Here is a 22,595-nt window from a genome sequence, read left to right as displayed (position 1 = left end):
ATCGTGATTTTGTTTGTGATTCCAGCATTTCTCCTACCTCCTCCCTCAAACACAGCTGCTGCTGAACTTACTAAAAAAAATATAAATAAAAAGAAACAGCCAGTTTATGCAAAAACACTTTAAATACATTGAAAGCAACATTTGATGTTACTTTTTTTTTCTTATTTTCCTAATGACTGAACAATGAATCAAATAGTATATCCATGCATTTTAATCCATTTATTTTAATAATATGTATTAGTTAATATTGAAACATATATCAAAGTACTCTATACTTTTAATTTTAATAAATTCAAATTAGTCACACAAAAATTAACCAAAGCCATCAACTGAATTTATAAATTAATGTTATCAAGTACATTAGATAGTGTGAATGTTTATATAAAGTAAACACGCCTGCGTCTCAATTTAGTCCATTACACAAATGCATTAAACACAGTTTATAAAAACAAAAAACAACTGTCTTTAAACACACTTAACAAATTAAAACCACACAATCGTGCAGTATTTATGAAGAACTATAAAAAGCCCACATTAACTAATAAAAATATAGCGTGTACACAAATACGCTTGTCTTTGTGGATCCCGTAAAAAAAAGGATGAAGTAAGTAAATCAAGATCTGTCAAACAAGTGGGTAGTTTGCTGCAGTTTATTATTTGAAATAGCAATAATAATTGTAAGGTGATCCACTGTAATATATATATATATATATATATATATATATATATATATATATATATATATATATATATATATATAAAATCGGAAGTGTTCTGATTTGAATACAAGTTGCACCTGTTTATTTAACTATTATGCACAGCGGTTTTTTTTGTTTTTTTTTTTGTTATTGGATCTTCTGTTAAAAAAATAATGTTTGTTCGTTTGTTCTTTATTTTGAAAAATAAAACGTCAATGCACTGATTATCGTTGATAAATGCCTATAGGATAATCGAATACAAAATTAGGGTGCCGACTGCACCACTAAAAAACAATATGTCTTTCAGTGTTTCCAAATGCATTTATTTAGCTGAGAACACTGCAGACGCTGCCACTAATAAGCAACCGTATTTACACCCAATAGCCTACCGTAATAATACACACAATTATTCTTGTTACTAGGCCCTGGTGCAAGACTGTAAAGTCCCCACATCCATTTACGTTTCCTTCCATATGATGATGTAGATATCCTTCTGTCTGGTGTTAATGGCTGAAGTGTAATGCTGGCTCCAGGGATCAGCTTATTTTGCCTCCCTGGCACATCAGCACACAACGGCTGCGATGCTGGCTGCGGGGATCAACCACAGTGCGGCCTCCCCAGCGCATCAGCATGACAACCGTTTGGATTGAGCTAAGTAGGGTACATCTCTGGGGTTTTCAAGTGGGCACCTTCCATCCTCAGTGTTTCGTCGACTAGCCCACGACACCTCAAGAGGGCTCGACGGTGATTCTGGCGTCCCAGCATCACCCCCCTCCGTCCCCCACTGAACTCAGCCCAGCTTACTTACCTGTACATCAGCGTTTCTTTCTTTCTATTGTGCTTGAGATCCCCAGCCAGAATCTTTCCGTCTCAACCACAGCCAGTTGCTGGTCCTCTCTGCTGCTTCAGATAAGTTCTTCACTGTGCGACGCAACTCTTGGCCACTGAATCCGACGTCTCTGAGAAACCGGGTTGTAGAGTGTGCCACAAATCCTCGACAACCCACTTCCACTGGGTAAACCCGAACTCTCCATCCTCGCTGTTCCGCTTCAGTGGCTAGTTGAGCATGTCGCAGTTTCTTCCTCTCATACGCCTCATCTACAGCATCCTCCCATGGCACTGTTAACTCTACCAGGTGAACAAGGCGTGCTGATCCAGACCACAAGACAATATCTGGTCGAAGGTTAGTGGTGGCAATCTCAGGTGGAAAAATAAGCCGTTGACCAACATCTGCCAGCATTTTCCAGTCTCTAGCAGCTTCCAGTTGTCCTGGGCGAGGATTGGTTTTAACACCTTTTCTTGGTGGTTGCTCTCCTGGGCGGAGGAATGTTGTCTTTTGTGTGTAATGTTTTGATGGAACAGGTGACAACTTATTGGTCATGTTACGCTTGTCTTCCAATGCTAAGGCCAAACATCGCAGCACCTGGTCATGGCGCCAAGTAAACCGTCCTTGGCTAAGAGCCACCTTACATCCTGTCAAAATGTGCCTTAATGTTGCAGGTGATGAACACAAAGGACATGAGGGATCCTCTCCTACTCAGAGGTTTAGGTTCTGTGGTGATGGGAGAACATCATATGTTGACCTGATGAGGAAACTGATCCTGCTCTGTTTCATTGACCATAGGTCCATAATCTTGCGTTGTTCCACACTCTCCCATCTCATCCATCTCATCCATTCTCCCTGCTTGGCCTGGGAAATGGCCTTTATACACCTCATCCTCTCCTCCTGCTTTTGCACCTCGTTGACTACCAGCTTCCTCCTTTGAGCTGGGGCTGCCTTGTGCCATGTAGGAGGAGCTGAACTGAAACCAAGACCCCCTCTTCCATGCTGAACTTGCCCCATGATATCACCAATTCGAAGGGCAGCCTTTGCATCTTCCACAGCTTTCTTTGCCGCCCACTTTCTTCCAGTTTTCAACACAGGTGCTGCCTCCCTTACGCATTTATCGCGTGACTCTACTAATGTCATTTCCAGTCTGACCTTGGCGCACTTAAACTCCTCGGTTAGAGCAGAGACTGGTAGCTGCAGTATTCCTTTACCATAAAGTCCCACTCTGCTGAGGCAGCGTGGAACTCCCAACCACTATATGAAGTAGGTTACAATAACAATTAAAAACGTAAATGCTGCCATCATGTAGCAGTGTTATTTGTTTATTCTAATATACACCGCCTTTTTGTATTACTCTGTTATTTATTAGCCGGTGTCAAATCGGAAGTATTAATACTGTAATTAAAATAATTAATATAATTTGATAAAAACAACAATGATAAGAACAATAACAATAATAATAAGTCAATATAATACAATACATCATATTATTTATTAATTATGTCAGGAACCATGGACTGAGGCAGATAGGCAAGTTCCTGCTTCAAGTAATTTTTAAATTAACTACATTTGGTAACTTTGTAAGGTGGTGTTTGAATTGAGTTAGTGTGTGATTAGAACCAGGTGAGTGGTTTAATGAATAGAAGTTGATTTGCTGTGTGATTGGTTTCCGCGCAGTTTAGTTGGTTCTTTTGCCACGCAGTTGTTTTATATATATTAGGTAGCCTATTTCTGCGCCAGCCAACTGAAGAGCCTCAACAAAAGAGCCGGGAGTCTAGCTGTGGGAGTCTACAGGTAACCAGCGTCTGAGGCCAGATAGGTAATTGGTCCTGCTCCTACGTGTATGTGATTTTATACCAGGTAGTGTGGTTATTTGAATAATAGGGTATTTGCAATTTGTAATTGTATCAGGGAGGTTGGTTTATTAACTTGAAGAGAGTCGTTTGCATTTGGATTGGTCTCCACACAGCCTTGTGTAGTGGTGTGATCCCCTTTGAAGTGTGTAAAAGTATTGTCAATAGAGCAGTTAGCAGTTGTGCCAGTCCCCTTGCAAAGTGAGGTGGAACCTATTTAAGGGTGGGCATATAATAGTGGTCAGTCTACAGGAACCAGGGACTGAGGCAGATAGGCAAGTTCCTGCTTCAAGTAATTTTTAAATTAACTACATTTGGTAACTTTGTAAGGTGGTGTTTTGAATTGGCTGAGTTAGTGTGTGATTAGAACCAGGTGAGTGGTTTAATTGAATATAAGTTGATTTGCTGTTTGATTGGTTTCCACGCAGTTTAGTTGGTTCTTTTGCCACGCAGTTGTTTTATATATATTAGGCAGCCTGTTTCTGCGCCAGCCAACCGAAGAGCCTCAACAAAAGAGCCGGGAGTCTTGCTGTGGGAGTCCAGCGAGGGGAGGCCTGCGCCGAGACACTGTTCCAATAGATCCGAACCTAACGGCGCTCTGGAAGAAGCCATCTACTAGTCAGGTCCGTACCCTCCACCCCACTGCTCCCACTATGCCTTTTTATCTCACCTGTCCTGCTATGACTGTCTCTCACATCCCTGTTCTGTCCTCTCGCCCTCGTCCTCTGCCCTCCCTCCGCCGCTGCTCCTCCAACCTCAGATATCCGCAAACTCTTTAACACCTCTCCCTCCCCCGCACCCACTCCTGCTCCAACCCCTACACCCACTGCACCCCCTACTAACTCACCCTCCTTCTCCACCTTCTCACCCCTCTCAGACTCTGACCTCTCCTCCCTGCTCCAGGGTCACAAACCCACCACGTGTGCCCTGGACTCCCTCCCAACTCCCCTCTTTCAAGCTGCTGCTCCTGCTCTACTTCCCTTCATCTCCTCCCTTCTCAACACCTGTCTCTCCTTTCTGGTCTCTTTCCCTCTGCCTTCAAAAAAGCCTCTATCACTCCCCTCCTCAAAAAACCTACCCTCGACCCCACCTCCCTCCAGAGCTACCGTCCCGTCTCCCTCCTACCCTTCCTCTCAAAAACCCTCGAGCGGACTGTACACCGCCAGCTCTCTGCTTTCCTGTCCAACCACTCTCTGCTCGACCCTCTCCAATCTGGCTTCCGCTCTGCTCACTCCACTGAAACCGCCCTCCTGTCTGTCACCAACTCACTAAAGTCTGCCCGAGCTGCCTCTCTCTCCTCTGTCCTAATTCTCCTCGATCTCTCTGCTGCCTTTGACACTGTCGATCACTCTATCCTACTATTCTCTCTTGCTGACCTGGGAATCTCTGGAACTGCTCTGGCCTGGTTCTCCTCCTACCTCTCCAACCGCACTTACCAGGTAACCTGGCGTGGAGCAACCTCCACACCTCGCCCTCTCTCAACAGGAGTCCCCCAAGGGTCAGTCTTGGGCCCTCTCCTGTTCTCTCTCTACACCCGCTCCCTGGGCCCCCTCATCGCATCCTATGGTTTCTCATACCATTTCTATGCTGATGATGCTCAGATTTTCCTCTCCTTCCCCACCTCTGACTCCACAATCCCCTCCCGTATCTCTACCTGTCTGTCTGCTATCTCCTCCTGGATGCACTCGCATCATCTCAAACTCAACCTCTCTAAATCTGACCTCCTTTTCTTTACCTCCTCCTCCCCCTCCTCTGATCTCTCTATCTCTGTTCCTCCTGGAATGTACCACACTCTCTCCCTCTTCCTCCGCTAAGAACCTCGGAGTCACCCTGGACCCCTGCCTCTCTTATTTCCAGCACATCTCCACTCTGGCACGCACTTGCCGATTCTTCCTGAGCAACATCCGAAGAATCCGACCCTTCCTCACCAACTACGCCACCCAGCTCCTGGTCCAGGCCTTGGTACTCTCCTGCCTAGACTACTGCAACTCCCTCCTGGCTGGCCTCCCTGCGTCCGCCACCCGTCCGCTCCAGCTCATCCAGAACCCCGCTGCCCGCCTGGTGTTCTCTCTGCCTCGCTTCGCCCACGCTACTCCACTACTCCGCTCACTCCACTGGCTCCCGATCACCGCTCGCATCCAGTTCAAGACTCTTGTACTAGCCTACAGATGCCTTGACCAGACTGCACCCAGCTACCTCCAGACCCTCATCTCTCCCTACACCCCCACTCGACCTCTCCGCTCCGCCTGCACTAGAAGACTGTCTCTACCTCCTCTGCGCTCCCCTGCCTCCAGAGCCCGCTCCTTTTCCACCCTCGCCCCGCAGCAGTGGAATGACCATCCTACAGATGTCAGGACTGCCCAGTCCCTGACCACATTCCCGCGCCTCCTCAAGACTCACCTCTTCAGAAAGCACCTGTAGAACTCCTCTGTTCTTCGCTTGGGACACTTATCACCTTTCCTTAAATGCGCTTTACTTGCTCTTATCTGCCCCCTATTTTACTGCATTTAATCCTGTACGTCAGAGTACTGTAATCTGCCACGTGTTTAATCTGTACTATTTTGTATTTAATCATATCCTGATGTAACTATCACTGACACTTATCTGCTATCATTGTATTGTATTGTCACACTTGTACTTGCTTGAACCAAAGTCATTGTATTTATCTTGCTCTTAATTGTATTACTTGTACTGTGATACTTGAAATGTATTTGCTTTTGATTGTAAGTCACCCTGGATAAGGGTGTCTGCTCAGAAATAAATAATAATAATAATAATCGTGATTTTGTTTGTGATTCCAGCATTTCTCCTACCTCCTCCCTCAAACACAGCTGCTGCTGAACTTACTAAAAAAAATATAAATAAAAAGAAACAGCCAGTTTATGCAAAAACACTTTAAATACATTGAAAGCAACATTTGATGTTACTTTTTTTTTCTTATTTTCCTAATGACTGAACAATGAATCAAATAGTATATCCATGCATTTTAATCCATTTATTTTAATAATATGTATTAGTTAATATTGAAACATATATCAAAGTACTCTATACTTTTAATTTTAATAAATTCAAATTAGTCACACAAAAATTAACCAAAGCCATCAACTGAATTTATAAATTAATGTTATCAAGTACATTAGATAGTGTGAATGTTTATATAAAGTAAACACGCCTGCGTCTCAATTTAGTCCATTACACAAATGCATTAAACACAGTTTATAAAAACAAAAAACAACTGTCTTTAAACACACTTAACAAATTAAAACCACACAATCGTGCAGTATTTATGAAGAACTATAAAAAGCCCACATTAACTAATAAAAATATAGCGTGTACACAAATACGCTTGTCTTTGTGGATCCCGTAAAAAAAAGGATGAAGTAAGTAAATCAAGATCTGTCAAACAAGTGGGTAGTTTGCTGCAGTTTATTATTTGAAATAGCAATAATAATTGTAAGGTGATCCACTGTAATATATATATATATATATATATATATATATATATATATATATATATATATATATATATATATATATATAAAATCGGAAGTGTTCTGATTTGAATACAAGTTGCACCTGTTTATTTAACTATTATGCACAGCGGTTTTTTTTGTTTTTTTTTTTGTTATTGGATCTTCTGTTAAAAAAATAATGTTTGTTCGTTTGTTCTTTATTTTGAAAAATAAAACGTCAATGCACTGATTATCGTTGATAAATGCCTATAGGATAATCGAATACAAAATTAGGGTGCCGACTGCACCACTAAAAAACAATATGTCTTTCAGTGTTTCCAAATGCATTTATTTAGCTGAGAACACTGCAGACGCTGCCACTAATAAGCAACCGTATTTACACCCAATAGCCTACCGTAATAATACACACAAAATACCGCAATAATAATAATAATAATAATAATATTATTATTATTATTATTATTATTATTATTATTATTATTATTATTATTATTATTATTATTATATACATTTATATACAGGGCTGGCTTTACACATTTTGTCGCCCTAGGCAAAATATAAACATGCGCCCCATTCCCCTTTCCTTCATACACACAGACACTCACTATTACCATAAAATCACGTAAATTAAAAAATGTACAGATTATGAAAGCATTACTTTTCTGGCCTTTTTTGCTACAAAGGCATGCAGGGCTTCCTTTTGGGCAAGTTCATGTTCAATTGAAATAGTAAAATGCGGTTATTTTTCAGTACAATAAGTAAAATAAATAAACACTAAAAATAAACACCTGGTGGGTGTGAAACGCGGATGAAGCGTCATACGAAAACAACACCTCTCCTTCTGTACCTCCCTCCCCTTCCCTCCCCTTCCCTCCCTCTCCTTCCCTCTCCCTCCCTCTCCTTCACTCTGCAGTGTGCTGACGTGTCACGATGCATTTCTCTTGTATTTCAAGTTAACGACAATGATTCATTTTCAGGTGGCTCGTTGGTCTAGGGGTATGATTCTCGCTTTGGGTGCGAGAGGTCCCGGGTTCAAATCCCGGACGAGCCCTTCCTTTTTTTTTTTTTTGTTACTTTTATAGTATTTAAACAAATACATCTGTTGACAATTTTCAATTTAGGATTTTGCTGTTAACTTACAAAGCCTGAATAGATTAGCACCTAGTTATTTGCAGGAGTTACTGACCCCGTATCTTCCAAACCGCACTCTGAGATCACAGGATGCAGGGCTGCTGGTTATTCCTAGGGTCAACAAAAGCAACACGGGAGGTAGGGCTTTTTCTTGTAGAGCTCCTAAATTATGGAGTGTTCTACCTTCGTTTGTCAGGGATGCTTTGCGATAGTTTTGCATAAAAAGTGCTATATAACTGCAAGAAATATATAAATAAATCCTGTGTTTGGGGGTGGAGTTTTGAAGAGTGGATGTACTGCATTTGTGGGGAAACCAATTCAGTGAAGTGCCATTGCCCTGCTTGAATTAAGGGACTTTATTTTGTGTGAACCTTTTGTTTTGGCTTTGTCAATTTGTAAAATAAAACGAGCCTTGTCAGTGATACTACCCAGTCACATCCATATGTCACAGGCACAGAGACCTTTCCACATGCATATGTGACCGGGTAGCGTCACTGCCACAGAGACCTTAACACATGCATATGTGACCGGGTAGCGTCACTGGCACAGAGACCTTTCCACATGCATATGTGACCGGGTAGCGTCACTGGCACAGAGACCTTTCCACATGCATATGTGACCGGGTAGCGTCACAGGCACAGAGACCTTAACACATGCATATGTGACGGGTAGCGTCACTGGCACAGAGACCTTAACACATGCATATGTGACCGGGTAGCGTCACTGGCACAGAGACCTTAACACATGCATATGTGACCGGGTAGCGTCACTGGCACAGAGACCTTTCCACATGCATATGTGACCGGGTAGCGTCACTGGCAAGTATGGTTACCGGCAGAAGGAAGACTCAGACACAGAAAACTGTAGTTTAAAAGCTATATTGCGCACTTTTATAACTGTAGTTCAAATGCTATTGCGCATTTTTCTTTCACAGATTAACAAAAAAAGGCCAGCTATGCCCCTGGTCCTGGTTTCTGCGCTGTGCTTAAAGTTTTAGTTAGGGTTAACCTTGTTTCTTGTTTATGATATATAATAGTATCAGTTCTGAGTATGCATAGAGATACACAAGGTCTCTTGGAAACTAAAGGTGAATAAATCCCTTGTTCCAGGTGGTATTAATGCTATTATGCAGGTAATGGGTCTATAATCTCCGGATTTCCACCCTGTCTCCCATATTAAATATCAGTAGCACGTTTTCATATCCCTTGTTCTTATTGATCTGTCAAAAGTCTCTGCCAGGACCCTGGCGATAACCTCCCTTCTTTCTTTGGGTGCATGTCGTTTAGAGCAGGGGTTTGTTGGTCTCAGAGCCCCGCCCAGTCCTCTAGGGCTTCTGTTTGATTTATATGTAAACCCCCCCTCTACCAGGGTCCTCGTGTTTTGTTCTCTTTCTTTGAACACACTCACACAGGGGTCTGGGGTTCTTTTCATGGTCTCGGTTTATTCACCAAAATTAGTAAGAAAGAAGAATTGGAGAGAGAGGTAACACAAGGGAAGGGTACAAATGAATAGAGCAGGTAAAGATAGAAATAGGTTTTGTTTTAAAGATAGGTGAACAATCTTATACAGAGCAAGAGGGTGGTGGCGGCCTCTGTAAGAAACAGATACACGTTATCATTCAGGGCCTGCCATCTCCCCACGTGTTACATTATCTCTTGTCAAACAGTCAAATTTAACATGTTCTATACACACATTTGACAAAATCAACAATAGTGTAATCATACTTTTATTACGTGAAAGTATACACACCCGCTATTTCTCTTTTCAGGTTTCCCAGAAAATGTGCGCAACCGGTACTTCAACATACAGCTCTTTCTCCATCCAGAGATATTCGCGCTCTGCTGAAACTGTTCTGATGCACTCTCTTTTAACTCGGTGCCTTAAAGGGATAGTCCTGCATTTGACCGATATATAAAAAAACACTTGCTTTTAACCACCCGGTCACACTCTCCCCTGCTATTAGTCAGAGTCCTCTATGACTATCCTAGCCCTGGGACCTGAGAGCTTCTCTACAAGCACCTGTTCCACTTCACAAAGTACTTGCACAATGAACTCACGGTTAGTAACCTCCAGACCACCTAGTGCTGTTTGTGGCCGTCTAAATGGATTTCTATGCATGCCCGCCCTAGTCCTTGAGGATCTCCTGGGAGCGGGTTTGGGTGCGACCCCTGAAGCTGACTCAACACATTTCTGCCTGGCTGTGCAAGGTTTGATTAAATCTCTCACATTGCGCATTACCCTCTGGATGATGGGGTGTCGAGCGCGTCTTTTTTTTTATTTATTTATTTTTATATTTATTTATTTATTTTTTATTTTATTTATTTATTTATTTTTTAAATTTAGTCGTCGCCAATTATTTTACCCCGGTTTTCACCCCAGTTTTAGCATGCCCAATTAGTATCTGTATCCCCGGCTCACCGCTCGCAACCCCCCCGCCGACTCGTGAAACGGCGGCTGGAACACGCGTCCTCCGAAACGTGCTCCTGCCAAGCCGTCATTTTTCGCACTGCAGATCCACAGCAATGCCACCAGACCTATAGTGCCGGAGGACAACACAGATCTGGCGGCTCCGCTGCAGAGCCACAGGCGCCCTATCGGCCACAGGGGTCGCTGATGCGCGGTGAGCCGTGGATTCCCTTGCCAACCTAAGCCACTCCGTACAGTCTGCATAGCTCTGAAATGATTTCACTCTCAAAATTTCTACCCTGATCTGAGTGAATCCTTTCAGGTACTCCATATCTCTGAAACCACTCTCTCACTAATGCTTTGGCTGTGGTCACTGCTTTCTGATCCCTTGTGGGAACAGCCTGAGTAAACTTTGTAAACACATCTGTCATTACTAGAACATGCTCTCTACCAACACTAGCTGGTTCTATCATAGTAAAATCAATGGCAAGTACTTCTAGTGGACGGGAGGCTAGGAAGTTGGTCATCGGTGCCTGTACACGTGGGTGAGGTAACTTAGAAAGCGTACAGCGGTGACACTGCTTCACCCACTTCTCTACATCCCCCCACATTCCTACCCAGAAACACCTGTTTTGCAACAAACTCCATGTCCTCTCTATTCCCTGGTGTCCCATTTGATCATGCAGACTCCTCAAAACTGTGTCTCTCAGAGACTCAGGCAACAGCAACTGACGTCTCTCATCAGACCTAGTATCCTGCACTACGCGATACAGCAGCCCATCTTTCTGTTGAATTTTATTCCACTGCTTCAGTAGCAACCGAGCAGTGCGGCTTAATCTCTTCCGTTCCCTACTGTCCGGTTTTCTGTTCATATCCCAGTACTTTGAAAACTCCCTCAACGCTGAATCGGAGGTCTGAAACCGCTTTAAATCAACCTTTGAGTAGCCTGGTAAGACTGGCGTCTGTGCCCCTGGCGCCATCTGCTGGCAGTTTACATCCTCATTTGTCACCAATTGCATCTGCTTTACATCTAAAATAGAGCTCAGGCCTACACACAATTCTGGTTCAACAGCGCTTCCTCTGTATTCTACCTGGAACAAGCTAACGTCACCTTCATCTGGGTCTCTCTCCTGGGTTTCTCCCCCCCCCCCCCGATAACGGGACAGTGCGTCTGCAGCTCTATTACTCTTACCGGGTCTGTACTTTACAGTGAAGTCAAACAGAGCTAATTGAGCTACCCACCGCTGCTCTATAGCCCCCATCTTAGCGGTTTGCAGATGGCATAACGGGTTGTTGTTCGTTAACACAACAAACTTAGACCCTATCAGGTAACTCCTAAATTTCTCTGACACTGCCCATTTAAGAGCTAGCAACTCCAACTTCATGCTACTGTAATTACGGTCATTTCGCTCTGCCGGTCTTAACCTCCTACTAGCATAAGCTACTACCCGGCGCCCACCCTCCTGTTCCTGCGAGAGTATTGCACCTAATCCTTGGTGACTGGCATCAGTCTCCACTACAAAAGGTCTATTGTAGTCAGCAAAACCTAACACTGGGGCTTTTGTCAAACACTGCTTCAATTCCATGAAGGCTCGTTTACAGTCTGCTGTCCACAGCTGTCCAAACACCTTGGGCTCAAGCTTAACAGCACCCCGACTATTGCAAATGTGCACCAAGTCATGCAATGGTCCTGCAATCTTTGCAAAGTTATGAATAAACCTCCTATAAAACTAGCAAACCCTAGAAACGACCTTAACCCTTTCACAGAGTTCGGCGTTTCCCAACTTCCCACTGCCGACACTTTTTCAGGGTCAGTAGAGACTCCTGCCGCTGAAACTAAATTACCCAAATATCTCACCTCAGTCTGCAGAAAATGGCATTTCTTTGGTTTCAGTTTCAATCCTGTCTCCCTTAGTCTAGCCAATACAATATCCAATCGGTGCAGGTGCTCCTCATATGATGTAGAATAAACCAGTACATCGTCTAAATAAACTAGCAGTATTTCAAAGATCAAATCATTCATAGTAGCTTGCATTAACCGCTGGAACGTAGCGGGAGCGTTGCACAGACCAAATGGCATTCGGGCATATTCAAACAAACCAAACGGAGACACAAACGCTGTTTTCTCCTGGTCCTTATCATGCATCGCTACTTGATGATATCCGCTAGCCAAATCCAGGGTCGAAAAGAACTGCGCCCCATGCAGAGCATCAAAAGATTCACCTATTCTTGGAAGTGGGAACGCATCTCGCTTGGTTTTAGCATTTAACTTCCTATAATCGACACACAGCCTCATTTTCCCATCTGTCTTCCTAACCAGTACAATGCAATGCGCGACGCGTATGCGCTGGAACTGTTCCGCATGCCCTTCTCTAATAGCTGTTTGATGTGGTTTTTTACTTCCTGATATTGCAGGGGGTGGATCCGCCTGTACGGCTGAGCGACTGGGACGTCATCGATTAACGTAATCTCATGCTTCACAGTATCACAGTATCCCAAATCCTCATCACTAACTGCAAAAACATCAACATATTTCCTCAACAACTGCTCTAGACGTTTTTGTTCCGGCGTCCCTCCTATCTTTACCTGCTCAATCATCGATTCGGTTCCCTTATCACTAACTGCACTGTTCTGATTACACACCACGATCTGATCTACATTGGCCGAAATCCTGTGAAATTGCACTTCACAAAGTCTGTTTTCCACTGCGGTTACTGGTACTAATCTTCCTATTCTCGTTTTAGAAGGAAGCCACACATCGTATTTTGCCATATTCACTAACTGCACTGTGCACAAACCTGCTACGATTTCCACCAACATATGGGCAACTATCAAACCCCCCGGCAGCGGTGTGGACAATGGTTCTAGCAACACCAATTCTTTCCCCCTGTTCCCTGCAGAAACAGTCACTGACGCCAGCGACCCTGCCGGAATTCTGACACGCTGCTTAACTACACCGTGTAACAATTTTTTTTTGGTTCCTGGGTAGTAAGTGTTATTTCCTAATTGCTTATGCCTCAAAAGTATAGAAAATGGCTATTATTCCCCACAAACTTTGCTTTTGTGACCAGGCCAGTGATATTTTGAAATTTACCTATTTTCCAGAACATTCCTGATAGATTCAGTGCTGAGTAAACTTGGAGTAACTTCTAGAACTTTCTAGAACTTTCCAGTAATATAAATAGCTGCTCCATAATGGTAACAAGTACCCGTCTCTTCCCCTGGCTCACTCGGTGCACCTCAAAGAGGATTACAACAGCATCAAGACCTTGCTGGACGCCTTGAAGTATGATGAGTACGGCTGGGAGGTCATAGGAGACTTCAAAATGGTGGCATTCCTGACTGGTCTCCAAAGCATTTTACCAAGTTTCCCTGCTATCTTTGCCTTTGGGACAGCAGGGACACCAAGGCACACTACCACAGGCGGGACTGGCCACAGCGGACCGAGTTCTCTGTGGGGAGGAACAACGTCAAGTGGGAGCCACTGGTGGACCCCCGGAAGGTGCTGATGCCACCACTGCACATCAAATTGGGCCTTATGAAACAATTTGTCAGAGCTCTAGATAAGGAGTCGGCAGCCTTCAAGTACCTTCAAGACTTCTTCCCTAAGCTGTCTGAGGCAAAGGTCAAAGCCGGTGAAGAACTACGGCACAATGGGCTGTAGGATGTCCCTCAAAGTCCATATCCTTGATGCTCATCTTGATAAATTCAAGGAGAACATGGGAGCGTACTCGGAGGAGCAAGGCGAGTGCTTCCACCAGGATATACTGGACTTTGAACGGCGCTACCATGGACAGTATAACGAGAACATGATGGGAGACTACATTTGTGGGCTGATTCGTGAAAGTGATTTACAGTATAATCGTAAATCTCGAAAAACTACTCACTTCTAAATCTTTTGTAGTCATTTTTGTATTACTTTAGTATAAATACATGTTAATTTGGATTCATATGTTGTTTTTTTCTGACTTTATGTGAACGAAAAGACACAAATTCGCCCGTTTTCTCATTGGAAATAGGTCAATTTCAAAATATCACGGTCCTGGTCACAAAAGCAAAGTTTGTGGGGAATAATAGCCATTTTCTATACTTTTGAGGCATAAGCAATTAGGAAATAACATTTACTACCCAGGAACAAAAATTGTGTTACATAGTGTAATAGACGTATCCCCTCAACTCAACACCACACGAGCAGCATGACATTAAACACTGTGGGGTTAATTACGTTAGTTTGTTTAATAATTAATGTAAACAATTATTAATTTGAATAATTACAATAGTTCAAATTAATGTGCGTTAATCAACTTGAATGAATACAATATGACCATTACCATATTAGATCATCGACTAAACACAGACAATCTATTAAGCCTAGTTATCTGTTAAATAATCTGAATATGCATTCACGTTAATTAAGACCTAATCATAATCATTTTATTTAATGACGTGTATAAGATCGAGGAATTACAATGAACACACAAAACACCCTCAACCATAACAAGGCGGGTTAAAATATCATAGCAATTTATTAGATAATAGTACTAATGGTACAGAAAGGAAATCACCATGAGGTAACAATTCACATACATATCAATGCAGCACAAGTAAACACGTATGGATGGATATGCTTCTATATATGTCGTTTCTTAATAATGCAATTAAACTACAGTACAGGTGGAATCCTATTGCTTTCCATACATTCAGTATAGGTTAAACGTCTCATTCTAACACAGTACATTAACTCATCTGTCTCAATCTCAGCCAGGCTGTGTGGATCCGCTAGCAGGTGATGACGTCACTCTGCTGACAGTTTCCTCAGCTCAACTACACACAGGGGCCCTGCGTCTACCGCTCACAGGTGAAATAACTCTAGTTAAACACCAGCATTTACTGTTAAAATGCAAAACAAAACTTTGATCAATTACAATTCTTCTAATAACAGATCACAGCTGAGATTGGACTACCATTGTTTATTACACAAGTATACTTTCAAATAAGTATACTTTCAAATAAACACTTCATATGACAATATGAGTTCAGCAGCGTAGTTACTATTTAAAAAGGTTCAAACTCTGAGGTTTTTCATACGCGCGTTTTGATCCATTTCTATGTATTGTAATTATCATGAATTACTCTGGTTCCACAAGGGAAAGGGAAAGGAATTATATTCAACGGTTCCTCGAAGAAGACCCCAAAAGTCTTCCGTTGTAGTTACATTTTCGCTTCGTTTCCACAAATCTTCAAACCCAAGTTGGGCTCCTTTATCTTCAAAACCCAAGTGGCGATTTCACACACGTCCTGTGTGTTTTCTTCTTTGAACGCTTCGCCTCGCAGGCAGACACAGTCTCGTTATGCTGTGGTTACGACTGGGAACAGAAGCTTGTATCCGAGCCGGGAATGGTTCGTTTCGACTCGTAGATAAACTGACTCGCAGACGTCTCTTTTCCTATCAGCAGCAGTCCTGAACACGGCGCTTTCTTTGACGTTCGTTTATTGCAGGGTACAGAATCTTCTTGCAGTCAAGAGGTATAAAGCTTAACACTATCTTCTCTTATGAAGTCATGTTATACTCAGAAAACAATTCGGGAACCCAATTGGAAACCAATTCAAAGTTCTTGCTGCAAGTTGCCAGTTCTTATAGGACTTTCTCACCCTGCATGGGATGAACACATCACCCAATTTATGACTTCCTTCTGCTGTATAAAGCTTTCGTTTCCTTCATAAATTCCGATCAGATGCTCCGATCTATTTATGATCCTGTAGTGCCCCTTTGTGTCGGGTTCAGTTAAAGTCCACCGGCCCGAGGCTCACTACCCCCCTATTTTGCGTTGGGTGCTTCTGAAGTTGCTCCAGCCAATAGTTCACGCTGCCCTGCATACTGTGTGTTCAAGAATCCAAAAGATTAGTTCAGAGATGTACTTATATCAAAAATAGCTATTAATTTCAGGCAATTGTGCCTACAACACAGACACAATGAAGCGTTCTTACCTTTGTATACCGGTAAGATACTGATCAGCAGATGTGTCAGCCGCATGTAGAGTTTTCACTAACTGTACTGTGCAGAGTAAATTTTTTTTTTTTTCTATGTGTAAATATCGGGACTTTCTTCATATGCATCGGGACGCGGGACATTTGCTAGGAAATCGGGACTGTCCCGACCATATAGGGACTGTTGGCATGTATGCAGTATGTATGCATTTTTGAGTTTCTTTTTTTTTTGGTGTTCCTCATCCCAAATGGGGTTCGTTCCAGTTTTAAATAAATACTGGTAAATGAATCAACTAAAATGCATAAACCGTTTAAGGTGTATATTTATAAAATAGCTATGAAATTCAATCACGTCAATTGAGAAATCAGTGAGTGGTCTCCAACCCATAAGCCAGTTCAACTCTTTAGCTGGGATTGCGTTACCTTACCGGCTCTGCCAGTGTTACTTTGGCTCTCTCACACACAGGTAATACTGTCTGAATACACATCATGTGCAGACATTTTTAAGGTATCAAAAAGCCCCTAAAAGAAAAAAGATGGACGAAGACCAATTATCTAAAACTGGAGAAAAAATAAAAGGGTTCACAAGTTCAATAGAAAGAGGGGAATTGATGACAATGGACAAACTCAGGAATGCCTCGTTTTCAACAATACCATCCAAAACATGTAGACCTACTGCTCAGAATGCTGCGTGAATCACAAGAGAAAAACACCAAAAATCAATTTGTGGTAAGAACAAGTAAGTGGAAGTTGGAGCGTGTCAAAGAGCATGAACATTGCATGGGGATTTCTGCAGCGAAGGTAGCACCCATAGCCTCTACACAAGCAGAGAAGGCTATAGCTTCACTCAGCGGCTAATTTTGAAAAGCTGCAAATGACAGTTTTATAACTGTAATCAAAACGCTATATTGCGCACTTTTATAACTGTAGTTTCTGGTGTCCAGCACGCGCATGAAGAATGCAATGTTGAAATATCGTGTGGCTCGTTGGTCTAGGGGTATGATTCTCGCTTAGGGTGCGAGAGGTCCCGGGTTCAAATCCCGGACGAGCCCTTTTTTTTCCGTTTTCGTTACTAGGCCCTAGTACAAGACTATAAAGTCCCCACATAAATTTGTTTCAGTTATTTAGCATATCCATATTAAACATTGGTATAGGTACCGGTACCTATTTAGATTACATTTTTTTATAAACTGAAAAATAAAACAAATTATTATTGTGTTGTAAAATAATAGAATTGCAGTGTATAGTTTTGGTTCGATAAATGGGCGTGCTATTCACACTAACCTCCGTTACAGACTGCAGCATTCTTGCTCAAACTAAAAAAGTGGGTGTCTTAGTTGTGTATGTACAGTAGAACCGGTTGTACCCCACTTTCATCCAATCACTCAACCATTTGTGCAATGAGTGATAATGGGAAGGGAAGTGAAGCCTCTGAATCATTTGGTTCGCAAAATTCACTGAGCCAAAGCACATGAAACGCTTCATGCTCTTTAGTGCCATCTCTTGGTAGATCTGCACAACTCAATACATTAAGTTTAGGCACAGACCTGCACAACAGCGCCAAAACCATGTTGCGGCGGCAGCAGTATTGCATCAGTAGTGGTTTAGCACTACCATAGAGAATGAATGGGAAATGGTTTAGGGCGGTTTAGCTAAACAATTCTCTAGCCAGCAGGGGGGGCAGGGAGTGAGTGCAGTGTTCCTGTGAGTACAGCACGATCACTGTTTGTGCCTTCCTCGTTAGTATAGTGGTCAGTATCCCCGCCTGTCACGCGGGAGACCGGGGTTCAATTCCCCGACGGGGAGATTTTTTAATTTTTTTTTTTTTTTATTATTATTATTTTAAAACTCCTTAAATATTTTACGCACAAACTGTAGTTGACAAATATTTACCAGATATGGTCTATATTTGCTTTAGATCTATACCTATATAAGTAATCCTTACCCTCTGTACCATTTATTTATTTGTATGTGCTTTTGCATTTTTATAAACGATTTCTATTGCTAAAACAGTTTGTGTAAGAATACTCTTGTCCTCATTGAAAAAAATGTTTCATTAAAAAAAAAAAAACGACAAAAAGGGCTCGTCCGGGATTTGAACCCGGGACCTCTCGCACCCTAAGCGAGAATCATACCCCTAGACCAACGAGCCACGATGACGTTTTTCGCCTGTGCTATTATTCATTTTGGCATATAACATCTCCATTTAAATTATCTTCCCCACTCATTTGGTCGTGCTGTCTCGCAGGCCGAGTCTATTGATTCGCTGAGCTATATGTTTCTGTTACGTTGCTAAAACAATGAATCCATTTTGTAAACTGTCAACAGATGTATTTGTTTAAATACTATAAAAGTAACAAAAAAAAAAGCAAGGGCTCGTCCGGGATTTGAACCCGGGACCTCTCGCACCCAAAGCGAGAATCATACCCCTAGACCAACGAGCCACCTAAAGGTGAGATGTGGTTCTGTACTTGAAATACTACACAAGTGACGTCAGCACCCCGCAGCGAGAGGGGGAGGTACGGAAGGGGAGGGGTTGTTTTCGTATGACGCTTCATCCGTGTTTCACACCCACCCTGTTTTTATTTTTTGTGTTTATTTATTTTACTTACACTGAAAAGTATCCACATTTTAGAAATTCAGTGTGCTCTCATTGTATTGACCGAACGTTGTTTAAACAAAAGTCAAATCAGGGGTCAAAAAATAACTAAATATTGGCTGAAAATATTACTATTTTTGTATTTATATTTAATTTAAAATGATGGTAGTTACTTTGTATCTATTCGTGGCACGCTGTTTTTATTTCCGATGAGGAGACTCCCTCAGCCTATTTCTTGCAAACGGATGTAGTCGTGTAGTTCCCAGCAATTGTGCAAGTGGAGTCACACGGGTTTGTTTGTTTGTTTGTTTGTTTGTGTCATAGGGATGCAGTACAGTATACTGTAGTGCAAACATTTTAATATTCTGTATATTTTTCCTCTTTTGTTACGTATTTCCTGCATCAATATTACCACTATACTCTTGAACAATTACAATGATTCTCACAACTGATTCCGTCCTTGGCTTCATGGTGTATATTGAATGTGTGTAATGGAAATAGTGTGTGTTCGTACTGTTTTGGTATTATGGACTGCAGTGAAGTTCAACGGGCGGTCAGCATGTTGACTAGGCTTCATAAATGAAGAATGCTCGTCTCTTACCTGGTGATGTGAACTCTCCATTTCAAGTGGTACAGTACCTGGTTCAGAAAGACTTGAGCAGAGGATTCCCGACACCCACATCCAACTGCAATCACGGTTTACAATTGAAACGCGCTGAGCAATCCTTCAGTAAGTGGTCTTTGATAAAGTATCAACAATGTCACAGGAGAGATCGTCTGTATTGGCTGTACTGTCAATTGAAAGACAAGTACACTTTTTTGATGTAATCGAAAAATGTGCATTATTTGAAATCCGCCGTGTAGACCTTGTATTAGAAATTAAAAATATACGATTTTACATTATTTACAAAGAAGAAATGTAGGGGAGACCGGGGACAGTTGTAACATTTTTAACTTTTCTCTCCATTACACACAGATGATTTGAGCTAGTTTGATCAGACTTTGATACAAACAACTTCCATCTGTCCTCTACCAATCGCCATCGGCAAGAGGGCTTGAAATATAAGGTGTCCGATCGATGTTCCAATTGACCCCATGGTCAGGATCAGTTGTAACAGGGGGTGGGGTCAGATGTAACATTCTGTGAAGATAACTAATAACAATACATTTCATTTAACTCAAAAAATGAATGTTTTATTGAATAAGATCAGTTTTCACATGAAGCAAATATTTTTGTTTTTATTCAACAAAAAAAACGGAGTATCTTTATTGAAAAATAAAAATGTTCACATAAGGCATTTTTTTGTTGTTGTCCTACTAAAATGATACGCCTTATCAAGCAAGAATATGTCACCCAGTCACAGTTGTGATATTTGAACATTGTTACATAGTTGATTTATTAATGTTTGGATATACTGTCACTTGATTGATTGCTGCCTTGTTCACAGTTATAGTAAATAGCGTTAGAATGTTTTGTTGAAAAAAAAAACGTTTTTATTCTGGTTTTCTTTGGGTTAAGCGTTGCAGCTGCGCTGTGTGTTTCTTTTTCTTTTTTGGGGGTGGGGGACGGGGGGACGGGGGTCTACTTTACAGTCTTGCACCAGGGCCGAGTAACGAGAAAAAAGTGGTCTCTCTGAACTAGAAAAAAATAGAGGGCTTGTCTGGGATTTGAACCCGGGACCGCTCGCACCCTAAGCGAGTATCATAGCCGTAGACCAACAAGCCTCGCAAATTAATTTTACGCAAACTACCCACGTCGCCACAAAAGGAGCAAAAGCAGACTATTTTCTTTTCATGACTAGCTACAGTTGTGTTTTTTATGTAATGCTGTATTCGTGTCGTTTGCAAACTCTGAAAAGGTTCTTCCAATACCAAACCAGTGAAGGAAGAAGCCAGTGTGACAGGCAGCCAGGGAGCTGCAGTAGAGGCTGGTAGAGCAGCAGCTGCATTGAATATACTTTATACAGGTTTTCACAGGGAAGACGTCAAGGTCCTCTCGCTATGTACATGCATTAGTATATGTGACCGGGTGGTTAAAAGCAAGTGTTTTTTTTATATATCGGCCAAATGCAGGTATTTGGTGAAAAGAGATCCGTGCCTCAATTATGGAGATTTTTTTTATGGATGGAAGCAAAAAGACAGTGAGACCATACGTGAGTATTCACATGTACTTTCACAGTTGTTTGGTAGTGTGCAGAGACGCTTGGCAAAAGAGCGTTGTGAACAAAATGTTTTACGTGACTAGTTTGTAGAGGGGATCAGAGATACGTCCCTGAGAAAAGCTTTAAAAAGAATTGTGAGGGACAAACCTCAAATGACCTTCTTAGAAGTACGCGAGGAAGCAACATTGTGGGCTGAGGAGGAGGATACACTTTTTGTTTCTAAAACTGTTGCGACCAGTGTAGTGGATGTCTGTACTGACTCTCAGGTGTCTGGGGTGACAGTGAGAGAGAGAGAGAGGCAGGGACAGTAACACTTCAGGACGTGGTGAAAGCAATGGAGAGCCAGGGCAAAGCACTAGAGAAGCTGACCGAGGCTGTAACGAGCTTAGCATTAGGTAGCAGTCGTAAGGGGGTGCAGTCAACAGCAAAAGAGCGTCCCAAATATACAGATGACGGGAAACCGATTTGTTTTCGTTGTAGGGAGGAGGGTCACATTGCTAAAGATTGCCCGCAGCGGCCAGCAAAACGAAATATATCAGCTTTGATTGAAAGTGTTATGATAGCGGGAGATGCAGTGTCTAGCACAGTAGAGAGTAGAGATACGTCAGGTGTATTATTTGGCTCCACTAACAGATCGGGAGCGATGAAGGAGCAGGTCATACAACAAGCAGTAGGGACATGCCCTATAGTTAACACTAAGATTGGTCAGGTATTGGTGCCGTGTCTGTTAGACACTGGGAGTCAGGTTAGTACAGTATCAGAGACGTTCTTCAGGGAACATTTTCTGTCGGATGGAACTGATTTGTTACAGACTGCAGGGTGGCTTCGCCTGACAGCAGCAAACGGGTTAGAAATCCCTTATTTGGGCTACTTAGAATTAGATGTTGAGGCCATGGGAAATGTTTTACCAAATTGTGGGTTTCTTGATGTTAAAGATGTAGCCGGCCACCCCGCTAAATCAAAGAGCAGTCGAACACCAGGACTGGTGGGGATGAATCTAATTAGCAGGTGCCGTAGTTTGCTTCTACAGGCAGACTCAGAATTACAGAAGGAAAGTAAGGTTGACGTGGAATGGAAAGAGGCATTTCAGCGCGTACAGTGGCAGTCTGAGCCGTCAGCATGTATCATAGCGAAGATAGCACTATGTAACACAATTTTTGTTCCTGGGTAGTAAGTGTTATTTCCTAATTGCTTATGCCTCAAAAGTATAGAAAATGGCTATTATTCCCCACAAACTTTGCTTTTGTGACCAGGACCGTGATATTTTGAAATGTACCTATTTCCAATGAGAAAACAGTTGAATTTGTGTCTTTTCGTTCACATAAAGTCAGAAAAAAACAACATATGAATCCAAATTAACATGTATTTATACTAAAGTAATACAAAAATGACTACAAAAGATTTAGAAGTGAGTAGTTTTTCGAGATTTACGATTATACTGTAAATCACTTTCACG

The 22,595-nt window shown here is 42.2% G+C and overlaps 5 non-coding genes across 5 annotated transcripts; 3 read left to right on the top strand and 2 right to left on the bottom strand.

Annotated features, from left to right (window-relative positions):
• Window positions 1-7,832: 7,832 nt before the first annotated feature.
• trnap-ugg (transfer RNA proline (anticodon UGG)) lies at window positions 7,833-7,904 on the top strand. Its single transcript has one exon. It is a non-coding gene; the product is annotated as a tRNA-Pro (tRNA).
• A 9,454-nt stretch (window positions 7,905-17,358) lies between these two features.
• Window positions 17,359-17,430, top strand: trnap-agg (transfer RNA proline (anticodon AGG)). Its single transcript has one exon. It is a non-coding gene; the product is annotated as a tRNA-Pro (tRNA).
• A 682-nt stretch (window positions 17,431-18,112) lies between these two features.
• trnad-guc (transfer RNA aspartic acid (anticodon GUC)) lies at window positions 18,113-18,184 on the top strand. The gene has a single exon. It is a non-coding gene; the product is annotated as a tRNA-Asp (tRNA).
• Window positions 18,185-18,458: 274 nt separating this feature from the next.
• Window positions 18,459-18,530, bottom strand: trnap-agg (transfer RNA proline (anticodon AGG)). The gene has a single exon. It is a non-coding gene; the product is annotated as a tRNA-Pro (tRNA).
• Window positions 18,531-18,750: 220 nt separating this feature from the next.
• Window positions 18,751-18,822, bottom strand: trnap-ugg (transfer RNA proline (anticodon UGG)). The gene has a single exon. It is a non-coding gene; the product is annotated as a tRNA-Pro (tRNA).
• Window positions 18,823-22,595: the final 3,773 nt, after the last annotated feature.

The sequence above is a fragment of the Acipenser ruthenus genome, chromosome 20 (assembly GCF_902713425.1).
Source record: "Acipenser ruthenus chromosome 20, fAciRut3.2 maternal haplotype, whole genome shotgun sequence".
Classification (NCBI taxonomy): domain Eukaryota; kingdom Metazoa; phylum Chordata; class Actinopteri; order Acipenseriformes; family Acipenseridae; genus Acipenser; species Acipenser ruthenus.
This window is presented reverse-complemented; position numbering and strand designations above follow the sequence as displayed.